Source organism: Trichosurus vulpecula, chromosome 1 (assembly GCF_011100635.1).
Source record: "Trichosurus vulpecula isolate mTriVul1 chromosome 1, mTriVul1.pri, whole genome shotgun sequence".
NCBI lineage: Eukaryota > Metazoa > Chordata > Mammalia > Diprotodontia > Phalangeridae > Trichosurus > Trichosurus vulpecula.
Window position 1 is genome coordinate 310,100,965 of NC_050573.1, and position 12,442 is coordinate 310,113,406.

Below are 12,442 nucleotides of genomic sequence, written 5' to 3' on the forward strand. Positions count from 1 at the left end.
TTTAATTGGCTGTCATAGCCAAAATAAAAAAAAATAGCTGTGACCTGCTTTTTGGGGAACTGTTGAGTCTGGTCCTTGAGTGATAGCCATGCAATCTGTCACTAGTCCCAGTTCTCAAAGCTTTTGCAGCTTCGTAGGACCTGCTTGGAGCTTGTACTCACTTGGCTAGCATCACCTTGGAGAATCCAGGGTCACCTCCATGCCATGAGAAGGCATTGAAAGAAGGACTTTGGTGAAGGATATTATATAATATCAGAACATAATGTGAGGTGACTTGGTGACATTTATGACTTGGATTTTAAAAGTACTTGTGTTTAATTTATGTTAAATGTATCATAATTTGTTTAGAAAAAGGGACAGATGTTGATACAGTACAGTCACAGCTGTTCACCATACCATTATTAAATCACTATGTTATGTGACAGTGTTTGAAACAAATGTCTTTGTGCCTTGTCAGGTTAAGTACTGTGGATTAAAGTGTCTTTTAAAATGTTGAACCACTAAAAGCTTGATTTTTGGTGGGGGGCGGGGGAGTAGAAGTCTAAATTTTAAAGTTGGTTCTGGATTTCTTTGAAGCAGTTAATTGTATTTATGGCTGTATCTACACAGAGCCACTGACAAAATGCTTTGGGAAAAATTTCTCTTTTTTGAACTTATCTAGATGGCAGCAACATACTTGGTTACAGGATAAAATTATTTTTTAAAAAAAAATTTGTTGCTGAATCCTTCTGTAACTGAAACCATTTGACCCTTAGCTTTTCTGGGTTCTGAGTAAATTGTGACTTTCCAGAGACTAGCTTAATTTCTGCTTCATTTATTTACATTAGCATCAATTCCTATTAAAAAGAGCTACCCACAGTAAGTTTGTCATACCTGTCAAACACTTTAAGTTAGCAGTCCACCAAGTACCAGTCATGGTCTGAGCTGCATCATTTCAATGAATGAGTACTGTGCTTTTAGGTATTTTGAGTATCCTCATTACCATTAACTCTGATTCCATTTTTGGTGTGTTTTATTGAGTAATCTTTTTTTAAGCTTTGTCTATTGATTACATGAATAAAGTATTATCCTGCCTACCTTGAAGAGATTTCACCCATTCCCATGGTTTTAAATATGCTCTCCATATGTATGACTTCCCAAATTTACTTTTCTAGCATTGACCTTTCCTGAGCTCTTATTTCCCTGTGCTTTCATTGCCTGCTGTATATTTTCATTTGGATTTTCCCAGTTTCTCTCTATAAAACTTAGTATATTCATCATCTCCTCCCCTGACTGGCATTTGGGTTAAAAACCTGAGTCATTATTAACTCCTGTTATCCTCAGTCATTGTTATCTAAATCTTTTTTCTTTATAATATCTCTTTAAGAAAAATTTCAAAACCCGACTCATCCTTTCTATTCCCACTATCACTATCCTAGGATAAGATCTTGCTAATTTACTCCTGGACTGCTAAAAATTACATCCCACTTGATTTCATATCCATTTATTTTCCCATCCAATCTGTCATCAATAACACTTGTGTATTTTTCTTCTTAAAATGCCATTCTCTTGCTCAGAAACTTTCAATAGCTCTCTATTGCCTACCTCAAAGGCTAAAATTTCTTTAGCCTTAAGACCTTCCATGATAAGGAATCCACCTGTCTGGCCTTATTTCTTATGCTTCCATACATAAATACTTAAGTCTTTGGCAGTATGGCCAAATGAGAAGAGTCAGAGGACCTCCCCCTCCCCCAGCCGTAGAAGAGGAGGAGAAGCAGCAGTGGGGCTGGGGGCCACCTAAATCCAGATCCAATCCAGCACTCTTTGCCAAATTCCCTGAAGACTGAATTTTGCTATTTGTTTACCACTCATGCTAACAACCTCCCATCTCTTGTCCCCCATCCCTACCTTATCCCTCCATTAGTAAACAGTATCTCTCCTCTGTCTCATCTAAGGGTTCATTCCCCGCTGCTTTCAATTGTGCCCAAATCTCCCCTATTCTTTAAAAAACAAAAACAAAACAACTTTCACTATCAATTCCCATTCCTTCAAGCTATCCTCTTTTATATCTCAACCCTTTGCAATCTGGCTTCCATTCTCTTCACTCACTGAAACTGTTCTCTCCAAAGTTAACAATGGGCTCTTAATGGTTAGATCTGCTGCATTTGACACTGTGATGACCACCCTCTCCTCCTGGATACTCTTTACTGTCTGCGTTTTCCTAACACTCTCTTCTGGTACTCCTCCTAGCTGTGCATTCCTCCATCTGCTTGGCTGGCTTATCATTCTTATCAAGTTACTCAAATGTAGATGTTTCTTAAGGTTCTGTCCTCCACCTCTCTTTTCCTCTCTATTCATATTCATGTCATTCTCTTTCTCTGTCTCTGTCTCTATCTCTTCCCCCTCCCACTCCTTCTCACTCTCTCTAGTTCCCTTAGACTTAACATCTATTCGCATTCTTCACCTACATATATATCCAGTCTCCCTCTTCCCAGAGCATCAGTCCCATATCAGTTGCCTATTGGACACCTGAAACTAGATGTTTTAAAGGCATCACAAACTCAACTATGTCCCAAGTTGAACTTATTATTTTCTCCTAAAAATGTTCCTCTCTTCCAAATTTCCCAGTTTATTTCAAAGGCACTATCATCCTTCCAATCTCCTGTGTTTGTAAGCTAGTCATTATCGTTGACTTCTTACACTCATCCCACATATTCATTCAATTGCCAGATCTTGCCTTTTCTATCTTTACATCTCTTGCATCATCTTAACACCCCTTTCCCTCAACTCACAGAGATAACACCTTAATAACCCCTTCCTCTGGACTCACATAGATAACACCTTAGTTCAGGCCCTTATTGCAATAGCTTTCTAATTGGTCATCCAGCCTCAAGTCTCTTCTCACTCCAGTTCATTGTCCACACTGCTATCCAAGTGATTCTCCTTAAGTTCTTATCTGACCATGTCAGTTTCCTACCTAATCAGTTTTGGTGATTTCTGTTTAGCTTTTAAAGCCCTCTTTACCACCTGGCCACAATCCCTCTCCAGCCTCACTCCCCGCTCCTGCATACTGCGTTCTGGTCAAACTGGCCTTTCTCTTCCTCACACATGGTGCTCCATCTTCTATCTAATGCCTGGGATGCACTCTTCTCTTCACCTCTTCGTCACAGAATCCCTCTCTTTTTTCAGATGCAACTTAAACACCACCTTCTACATGAAACCTTTTCCAATTCCTCCCTCACCCCCAACTGCCAGTGTTTTCCTTCTCACACATTATATTGACTTTGTGCTTATTTGTAATATTATTCCCTTTATAATTATTTTTATGTACTTACATATGCTCCTGTCTTCCCCATTAGAAATTAAGTTTGTTCTTAGTAGGAATTGATTCGTCTCTACTTATAGCACAAGGTTTAGCATATGGTTGGTGCTAATAAATGCTTGTTGATTGATTAACTTTACAAGCCTCTGTGGCCACAAGGACCTTGTGGTAAGTCTTCAAAGTGGAAGTGTATGTGTATTTTAAGGGCTGACCAGATGCAGCTACTGGTTATACTGTGTTCCCCACAGGAAATTTTCATAAACAACAAGGATTTGGTGGGGGAGAAGAGATAAGATTTATTTAATAGATAAAGATCCACCTGTTGGAGACTCCTGTTCTACTGTGTTGGAATGGCTTTGTGCAGTCTCACCCTGTCTAAGTCTCTAGTTTATCCTTCCATGTTTACTTCTTATGAGAAACTCTTCTAAGTTAGAAGAGATGTGATGTCTAGTCCAAACTCCTAACTCACATATGAACACCCTTTACGACATTCCTGACAGATGGACAGGCAGCAATTGTTCAAACACTTTCACTGACAAAATACTCAATATGATGATGATACCATGTATCAGACACTGTGCTAAGTTGTGGGAATGCTAATACAAACAAGCAAGCAAGTCCCTGCCTTCGAGAAACTTCTGTTCTAATTGGGTAAGATGGCACTCAAAAGGATGCTAGATTGGGGGGGAGCTAAAAGAGAGGGGGACAATACATGGAGATGGCCAAGAAGTGACTTGTTCACCTGGGTCTCGGTAAGAAAAGGCCAAAGCCATATCTTTCCTGGTCCCTTTCCCAGGGAGCCAGTAACAAGGTCAAAATGATTCTTGGCGGGGCGGGGGACAAGGTTTGAGCAGGAAGGGTTGAATGGAAGCAGCATGATCTAAAAAAGGCCTTATTTCATAAGGATGACAATTCTATTAAAAAAGCTTTAATTGTTCTTAAATTGCACTATAAGCTGTTTCTCTATACCTTGCACTCTCTTCTGGATAATTTTTTTTTTTACCTCTGCACTGTTGTTTTTTTTTTTTAAATTAACTTATTAAGTTTTATTGATGTGTTTTATTTTTATATTACAAATATTTAAATTATTTCTCACTTTGTGAGAGATCCCTTCTTACAAAACAAAACCGTCAACTAAAAAGAATTATGCCATGACTTCAGCTGAAAGTGCATGCAACATTTCATATCTGTAATATCCCTACCTCCATTTCTAAAATTAACAGAAACTGACTTTATCTCCCACTGAATTGGAAAAAAAATTTCTTGTAAAAATATGATTAATCAAGCAAAATATCTTCCTTCAGTGGATGTATGCAAAAACAAATGTCTCATTCTACACCAGTGGTATCAAATGGAAATAGGGGCCACTAATCCATACATAAGGATCCCTGGGGATCACTAAGACACATTGTCTTAGTTTTAAAATGTAATATTATCTTTTTAAATTATATTTTTATTTATTTTTAAAATATCTCCCAATCACATTTTAATCTGGTTTGGTCAGAAGTGTTATGAGCCATGTGCTTAACACTCTGCTCTAATTCTGTTCCATCTCTGCTGTGGATCTCATATCAGTCTTCTGGCATCATGAATGGTCATTGCATCAATTCTAGTTCTTACAGTTTTCAAAGTTACTCGTTTTACTATATAAATTATTCTCTTGTTTCTGCTTGCTTCACTTTTCATCAGTTCATAGAAGTCTTTCCATATTGCTTTGATATAATCAATTTCCTAATTTTCCATAGCATATTTGTACTCCACATTCACATACCACAACTCATTCAGCTATTTTTCAGTTCTTGGACATCCTCTTAGTGTCCACCTTTTTGCTACCACAAAAGGGGCAATGATAAACATTATTATAAGCAGAAGGCTTTTTCCTCTTTTCCAAAAATTTCATTTGGGTATAAGCCTAACAGTGGTATTGCTAGATCAAAGGGCACACACACACCGTTAGTAGCTTTTCATCTATAATTCCCAATTGCTTTCCAAGAATGCTGATACCCATTCTCAGGTCCACCAAAACTGCATCAGTGTGCCTTTTTTTTTAACCATAGTCCCTCTAAATCTATTATTTTCCTTCCTTCCTTCTTTCCTTCCTTCCTTCTTTGCCATAGATGTGAGGTAGAATCTCAGAACTGCTTTAATTTGCATTTCTCTAATTAGTGATTTGAAGCATTTTTTCACGAGCGCATAGCTTGGATTGCTTCCCTTAAGAAATTGTCTGCTCATGTCCTTAGACCATTTATTAGTTGAGGAATGTCTCTTATGAGTTTGAATCAGTTCCTTATATATTTTGGATAAGAGACCTTTATCAGAGAAACTTGTTGCAAAGATCTTGTCCCCTTTTCCCTTTTAATCATAGCTTTGTTAGATTTGTTTGTATCAAAATTTGAATTATGTGTAATCAAAATGATCCATCTTCTTTATTCATTTTTTGGTCATAAACTTTCTTCCTGTTCATAGATCTAGAGGTACTTTTTTTTCCTTGTTTCTCTAATTTGTTTATGATGTGACCTTTTATATCTAGGTCACATAGTTAGATGTGAAGTATTGGTTTAAATCTAATAAGAATACTAATCTTTCGTCCCAGTCTGGAGAGGCTGCGTGCTGTAAGAAGTGTGTGCTCATTTCCCTAGTTGTTGGTTCTCTCTTCCTCCCAAAATTATCTTGTATTTTATTGTCACTTTTGTAATTGTTTCTCCAGCCTTGAGCAATCCCTTACACATAGTAGATATTGAATATTTGTTGCACTGAATTTAAGATAGCTACCAGGTCACTTCCAGGTTTTTCACACTTAGGCCTAGGCCCATCCAGTTCGTTTAGTTCACATCTCCAATTGCCTTTCAGACCTCTTGAGCTGGATATCCAGTAGACAGTTTAAACTAAACATGTCCAAAATTGAACTCATTATCTTTCTTCCTAAACCTTATTCCCCTAACCCCCCTACCCAACCTTCCCTATTACCTTAGAGGACAACACCAACCTCCTCAAACAAGTAATAAGTACAATTCATTTACATTATATTTATTTGCAGAGGGAAGAGATGAATCCAGGTTCCATCTTCTTCTAAGTTCTTTCTTCTATCTGTATCATGCTTTTGGCAATTAATGAAATACCTTTGTGATGTCTATTGTATTGTTGTGTTGTCTTTTATAAATTATAGAGATATAAATATATTTTCTATAACAGAGATAGTATATATACATATATATGTTTTATAAGATACAGATGTAGAGGCATTCAGGTAGCACGTAGTACATTGAATGCTGGACTGGAGTCAGAAATATCCGAGTACAAATTTGGTCTCCGACAGTTAGTAGCTGTATGACCCTGGGCTAGTCACTTAACCACTGTCTGCCTCAGTTTCCTCTTTTGTAAAAGGGGGCTAATAATAGCATTGCCTCCCAGAATTGTTGTGAGGATCAAATGAGATAACATTTGTGAAGCATCTTGAAAACTTTTAAGTACTCTAGAAATGCTACTCTTATTTTTTTAGCATGTTTTTAACTTTTCATTGGATTATATTATTCTCCCCCCCCCCCCTCCCAACTTATACAGAATCACTAGGTAGGAGCTCAGTAAGACTATGTAGGGTGATTGAGAAATGAGTTGTTACTTACAGTGTCTTTTCTTTTTATGTAAATGTTGTCTCAGAGATGACTCTGATGAGTCTGGGACAGAATTCAGAGGCAGCATCAGCGTTAGAAATACAGGTGGTGGTCATTTCTTTGAGCTGGGTGTGTGACAGGTGTGTCTGCCACCTGAAGGACAGTGTGGTATAGTGAAAAGAGCATGAGCTTGGGAGTCAGGAGTCCTAGGTTCTAGTCCTCGTTCTGCTCCTAGCTGGCTATGTGCCATTAGGATAATTTAATTAAAGCTCTCTGGGCTTCGGTTTTCTTATCTGCAAAGTGAAGTAGTATTACATGGTCCAAAGAATGTTGGGCTTTGAGTTGGAAGCCTTGGAGTCAAATGTCAGTTCTTGCCTTCCCTCCTTCTGTGACCTGGGGAAAGTCACTTTAACTCATTGGAGTCTCATTTTCCTCCTTGGTAAAATGAGGGAGTTGCAGTAGGTGACCTGAGATTCTTTCTAGATCTAATAGTCTGTGATTCCATGGGGATTAACTCAGCTGCTTTATTCTTGGATAAGTTTATTTCTAAAGACTGTCTTTTGGAGAGCCTAAGTGTTCTGTGGTTTTGATATTATCCTTCTGTAATCAGATGGACTATTTCTTTAAGTGCTGAGGTTCTAGGACCTATGACATCTGGGCTTTCTTGATTTGATTGCTCTTAGTCCCATTACCAACAGAGTTGACTTTGGGGCAAATTGCAAATTACATTAGTCCCTGTCTGTATTTAAGATCTTGGCTAGGAACTTAATCTTGGATTTATAGCCATTAGGGTCAATTCAGATACGGAAGAGGTTAAAAAAAAGTTGATGTCTGCAGTTAGTTTTCCTATTACTAAGATTTAATTAATTATACAAAATAAACTTAATATAACATGAAGAATGATCACAATAAACAAAATTAAATCACACTTATTAAGATAAATGAGGGAAATGCATTTGGGAAAGCAAGAGCTTTAATTTTCTTTTGATAAGGTTTGTTTACTTGCTAAATCACAGTTCCATCAGCTGCAAAGCTCTCAGTAATTAGTATGAATTAGTTAGGCACTGCTATACTAGTCTCCCAATTGATTCGGTTTCTTCTTTCAAAACAAATTGGCATTATTCTAGTTATGAAGAAATTGTTTTTGCTTACCCAATGAATATATTAGATGACTGACTTTTCTTAATTTACTTTTGCATAACTAGGGTTTCACATTGCCGACGCAGAAACAAATGAAAATCACTGATATTTATGTGATGCTTTAAGGTCTCTTATTGGATCCTCGCATCCCTATGAGGTAGATATTTCTGTCAGGCCCATTTTACAGATGAGGAAACAGAGGCTGAAATCAATCGAGTGACTCTTGATCATACAGTTAGTTATGTGTCAGAAGCAGGACTACATGTCCCACATAATTTTCACCACACTACATAGCTTATCTTCCTTAACTGTTAAAAGGCACAATGTATTAAAATGTTCCATTTTATTGGATTTTATGGGTTGGCAAACTTTTACTAGCATTTAGACATTAAATGATATTTGGATTGTTGCACCTGTTCTATTTTTTTTTCCTGTGCTTTAAGCTTAAGTGCTTCAAAAGACTCCTTTCTTGAGAAAGAAAACAAAAGGGTTTTTTTTGAAAGGTCTTGATATTAAGTTCTATAAATACTTCATTTCCCAATTTTGTAACCCAGCAGGTAGTTTTGCTTTTGAAAGACATTATAATACTAGTAACAATGTAAATTAGAATATCTTAGTTTAGACTTTCCAAATACTTTCCAAATACTGTATTAAGATTTTTTGGAAGCAGCTAGTAACAGAAAGAACTCTTTACTATTAATGCTCTTTATTTCACTTTCATGAGAAGGTATGTTACAATACAAATAAAAATAGGGGGAGGGGAGAAGTTCTTGAATGTCAGCTGCTAGTGCCCACAGAACTAACAGCAGTGGTACCAAAACAGACGTCTGCCTAAGGATGCAGGATGCAGGAGTCCAGATCATAATGGTCTGTGGGTGTTTATTTTGTGATAAGGAAGGAAACAGTCATTAATTAAGTGCTGATTATGCTCCAGACCCTAGGCTAAGCATTTTAAAAAAATTATCCTCTCTGATCCTCACAACAGCCCTGGGAGGTATTATATTATAATCCCCATTTTACAGTTGAGGAAACTGAGGCAAAGTCCAGAGTCATATAGCTAGTCAAGTGTGTGTGGTGTGAAGATTCACAGACTCAAGAGTGAATAGCCTTAACACACTCAAAATCTTTAAATGTAAGGGGCCCCAGTTTTCCTTTCACTTTTATTATCTCTCATCCCCTCCTTACAACATACTATTATTATTACTTTACAGATGGCAAAGTGGAGTCAGAAAAACATTTAGTGACTTGGCCCTGAGACCAGACCCTAGGCAAAGTTCCTGACTCCTAATTTAATGTTATTTAAACCAGGTTTTGCTGCATCTTCCTTCGATTTAAGGTAAAGTAAACATGGGAAGTATGGGGGCTAAGCATGTGTTTTGAGTGACTCTGAAGTGCTTCATTCTAATTTAGAATCTAAAGTAGGGTCATAGATGTGTGTGTGTGTGTGTGTGTGTGTGTGTGTGTATACTCAAATTTTAACTATAAATTATAAGAAGAGTGTCTAAGTTCAAACAAAAGGCATTATTCTCCTTCTAAGAAAGTCTCTGAACATCTATAAGTGAGAAGAAAAGATTCTAGCAAACATAGCACCTTCTGTTACTGAATGAAAGCCAGCTCCTAGTATTCAGCTAAATAAGGGCTACTAGGACCTGTTACTCTAATACAAGAAAAGGCCAAATCTCACCCTGGTTTTGTGTAGAATGCTAGGAGCCTCTTTAACATATGTGTGTGTATGTGTATATATATACACACATATAGATACACACATATACATATATAGATACACATATGTGTGTGTATACATATATATAAATATTTGGTTGAATACTAAGAGCTGGCTTTCATTCAGTAGCAGAATGTGCCATGTTTGCTAGAATCTTTTCTTCTCACTTATAGATAGATGTTCAGAGACTTAGACGAAGCAGATAACACCTTTTCTCTGAATCTAGATACTGTTCTTATAATTCATAGTTAAAATTTGCATGCATTAAATGTTTATTTATTTGGATTCTGAATTACTCTCCCTACTTCAAGACTCTTTTCCACTACAATTCATCCTCCACATAGGTACCAAAGTAACTTTCCTTAAGTGAAGATTTTACCATATTGTTTCCCTACTCAGTAAACTCCAATGGCTCCCTCTTTTCTCTGGAATAAAATGTACTCTTCCAGTTGGCTTTTAAAGCCCTTCACAACCTGGCCTCATCCTATCTCTTCAACCTTATTGGCCATTACTTCTTTTTTCCATAGTCTGTACTCCATCCAAATTGGCCTTCTCACTGTTCCTCATGCATGGCATTCCATCGTCACCTCCCATCTCCATGCATTTGCATTGGCCCTCAGCCATGCCAGGAATGCACTCCATTTTCACACCCGTCCCTCCCAGACTCAGAGAATTCCTCATTCCCCTCAAGTCACAAATCAAGCTCTACATGATTGCTTACTCCCTGCAACTGCTAGTGCTCTCCTCTCTAGTTCTTCCAAGGATGAATTGTACTTATCCTATATATACACTTATGTATATCAATTCTGTCTTCCCCCTGAAGCATGTAAGCTTTTTGAGAAAAGAGATTATTTTGCTTTTGTCTTATATCCCTAGAACCTAGCACAGTACCAAACAAATGATTGTTGATTGACTCTAATGAGTGGCATTTGTGATAATTCAAAGAGAAACTATCCTGGAATTTACCTTATTACTACATTCAGTTAAATTCAGGCAATATATATCAAACCCTTACTGTATGCAGAAGTCAGTCAGGTGCTGGAATAAGGCAGTACATATGAAGTTTAGGGGCATAGTGCTTGCCTTTTTAGAGCTTATCACCTAATGAGAGATGGGAAACATGCATAGATAACTAAAGTACAAAAATATTATATGATAGAGTATATTAGGTACAAAATGAAATGCAATATGAAGTCCAAATGGGAACAAGTCATTAATATTGGAGAATCAGGGAAGGTTTCTTGGAGGAGGTAGTTTTTGAATTGGGCTTTTAGGGACATGTAGGTGAAGAGGGGGGCTATGGAACTTCCTAGCATTAAAAAAAAAACAGTGCTCAATAGGAGAGTTTGGAATATGCTTGGAAGCAAACCTGACCGTGGTCATAGGCAGATAAGAATGAGCCAGTGAAGGAGAAACTGAAGATTCAGGAGAAAAACAGGATTGTTGTTGGATTGCAGTCCTAGAGTCAGGAGGAAAGTGAATCAAAAGCACAGTTAGAGAAATTTGATGTTGCATAGTGTTAGGGATAGTCTTTTATTCAATTCAGTTAAATTCATTCAATATTTATTAAGTGCCTACTATATGCCAGATACTTTGATGAGTGCTGAGGATACAAAAAAGGGGCAAAAGACAGTCCCTGCTGCCCTCAAGGAGTATAGTCTAATGGCCGAGAAAACATGCAAACAACTATATACAAAGCAAGATATATACAGGATAAATGGGAAATAATTAAAAGAGGGAAAGCACTGGAATTAAGAGGGATTAAGGAACGCTTCCTGTAGAAGTGGGATTTTAGTGGGAACTTAAAGGAAGCCAAGGAGGTTAGTGGTCAGAGCAGAGGGAGGAGGGTGTTCTAGGCATGGAGGAAAACCAGAGAAAATGCCTGGAGCTGAGAGATGGGATGTCAGGTAGGAGAGGGCTAGGAAATAAAGGTCTGTGATATGAGGGAAGGAGAAACAAATGAGTGATGATGCAGAGAACTTGTGAGGGTTGGAAGATGGTAGCTAAATGAGCTCACTTTGAGTTGGCTAAGTCTTAGTGAATATTAAATTACATGAGAGGTTATGTTACGTATGTTAATAGTGTAAAAGGGGTGGTTCAGTAGAGGTATTTAGGATTTGGTAGAGGTATTTAGGAATTGTTCATACCTATTTTAACACATCTGGTTGAATATTATAATTCAAGTGAAGAATTCTCACCTGCTAAGTGTTTAACTGTGCAGCATCTTGATACTCATTAACAAAGAATCAGCCTCTATATCTGGACAGTTCAATTAAGCAAACGTGTAAAGTGGAGAGAATGCTGGATTTCAAAGTAGGAAAACTAGGTTTATATCCCAGGGACTCTCACTTAGTAGTATAATAATAACCAAGTTAACTTGCTTCTGGAGCCTAGGTTTATTCATCTATAAATGTAAACTCATTGGAGTTGGTTGAGTAGAGTAATGACATGAGCAGCTCTATGCTTAAGGAAAGTCACTTTGGCACCTGTGTGGGAGGATGGATTGGGGTGGAGAAGAAGTAGTAAGACCAATTTTGAGTCCAAATAAATAAGCATTTAATGTACTCAAGTTCCAACTATCAATTATAAGACCAATGTCTAGACTCAAAGTGACATTCACTTACTTCTAAAAGAAATTGCTTTACAAACCTCATAGTACAAAATATA

The 12,442-nt window shown here is 37.4% G+C and overlaps 1 protein-coding gene across 3 annotated transcripts in view; it reads left to right on the forward strand.

The window, feature by feature from the left end:
• Nucleotides 1-12,442, forward strand: part of RNF152 (ring finger protein 152) — a 115,788-nt gene that overhangs the window by 29,509 nt on the left and 73,837 nt on the right. For 2 of the 3 annotated variants that reach the window (XM_036755716.1, XM_036755711.1), the window contains exon 2: nucleotides 9,264-9,388. The exons of the other annotated variant lie outside the window; for it this stretch is intronic. The gene's annotated coding sequence lies outside the window, so the exon portion shown is untranslated. The remainder of the gene's footprint in view (nucleotides 1-9,263; nucleotides 9,389-12,442) is intronic. 3 annotated transcript variants of the gene reach the window in all.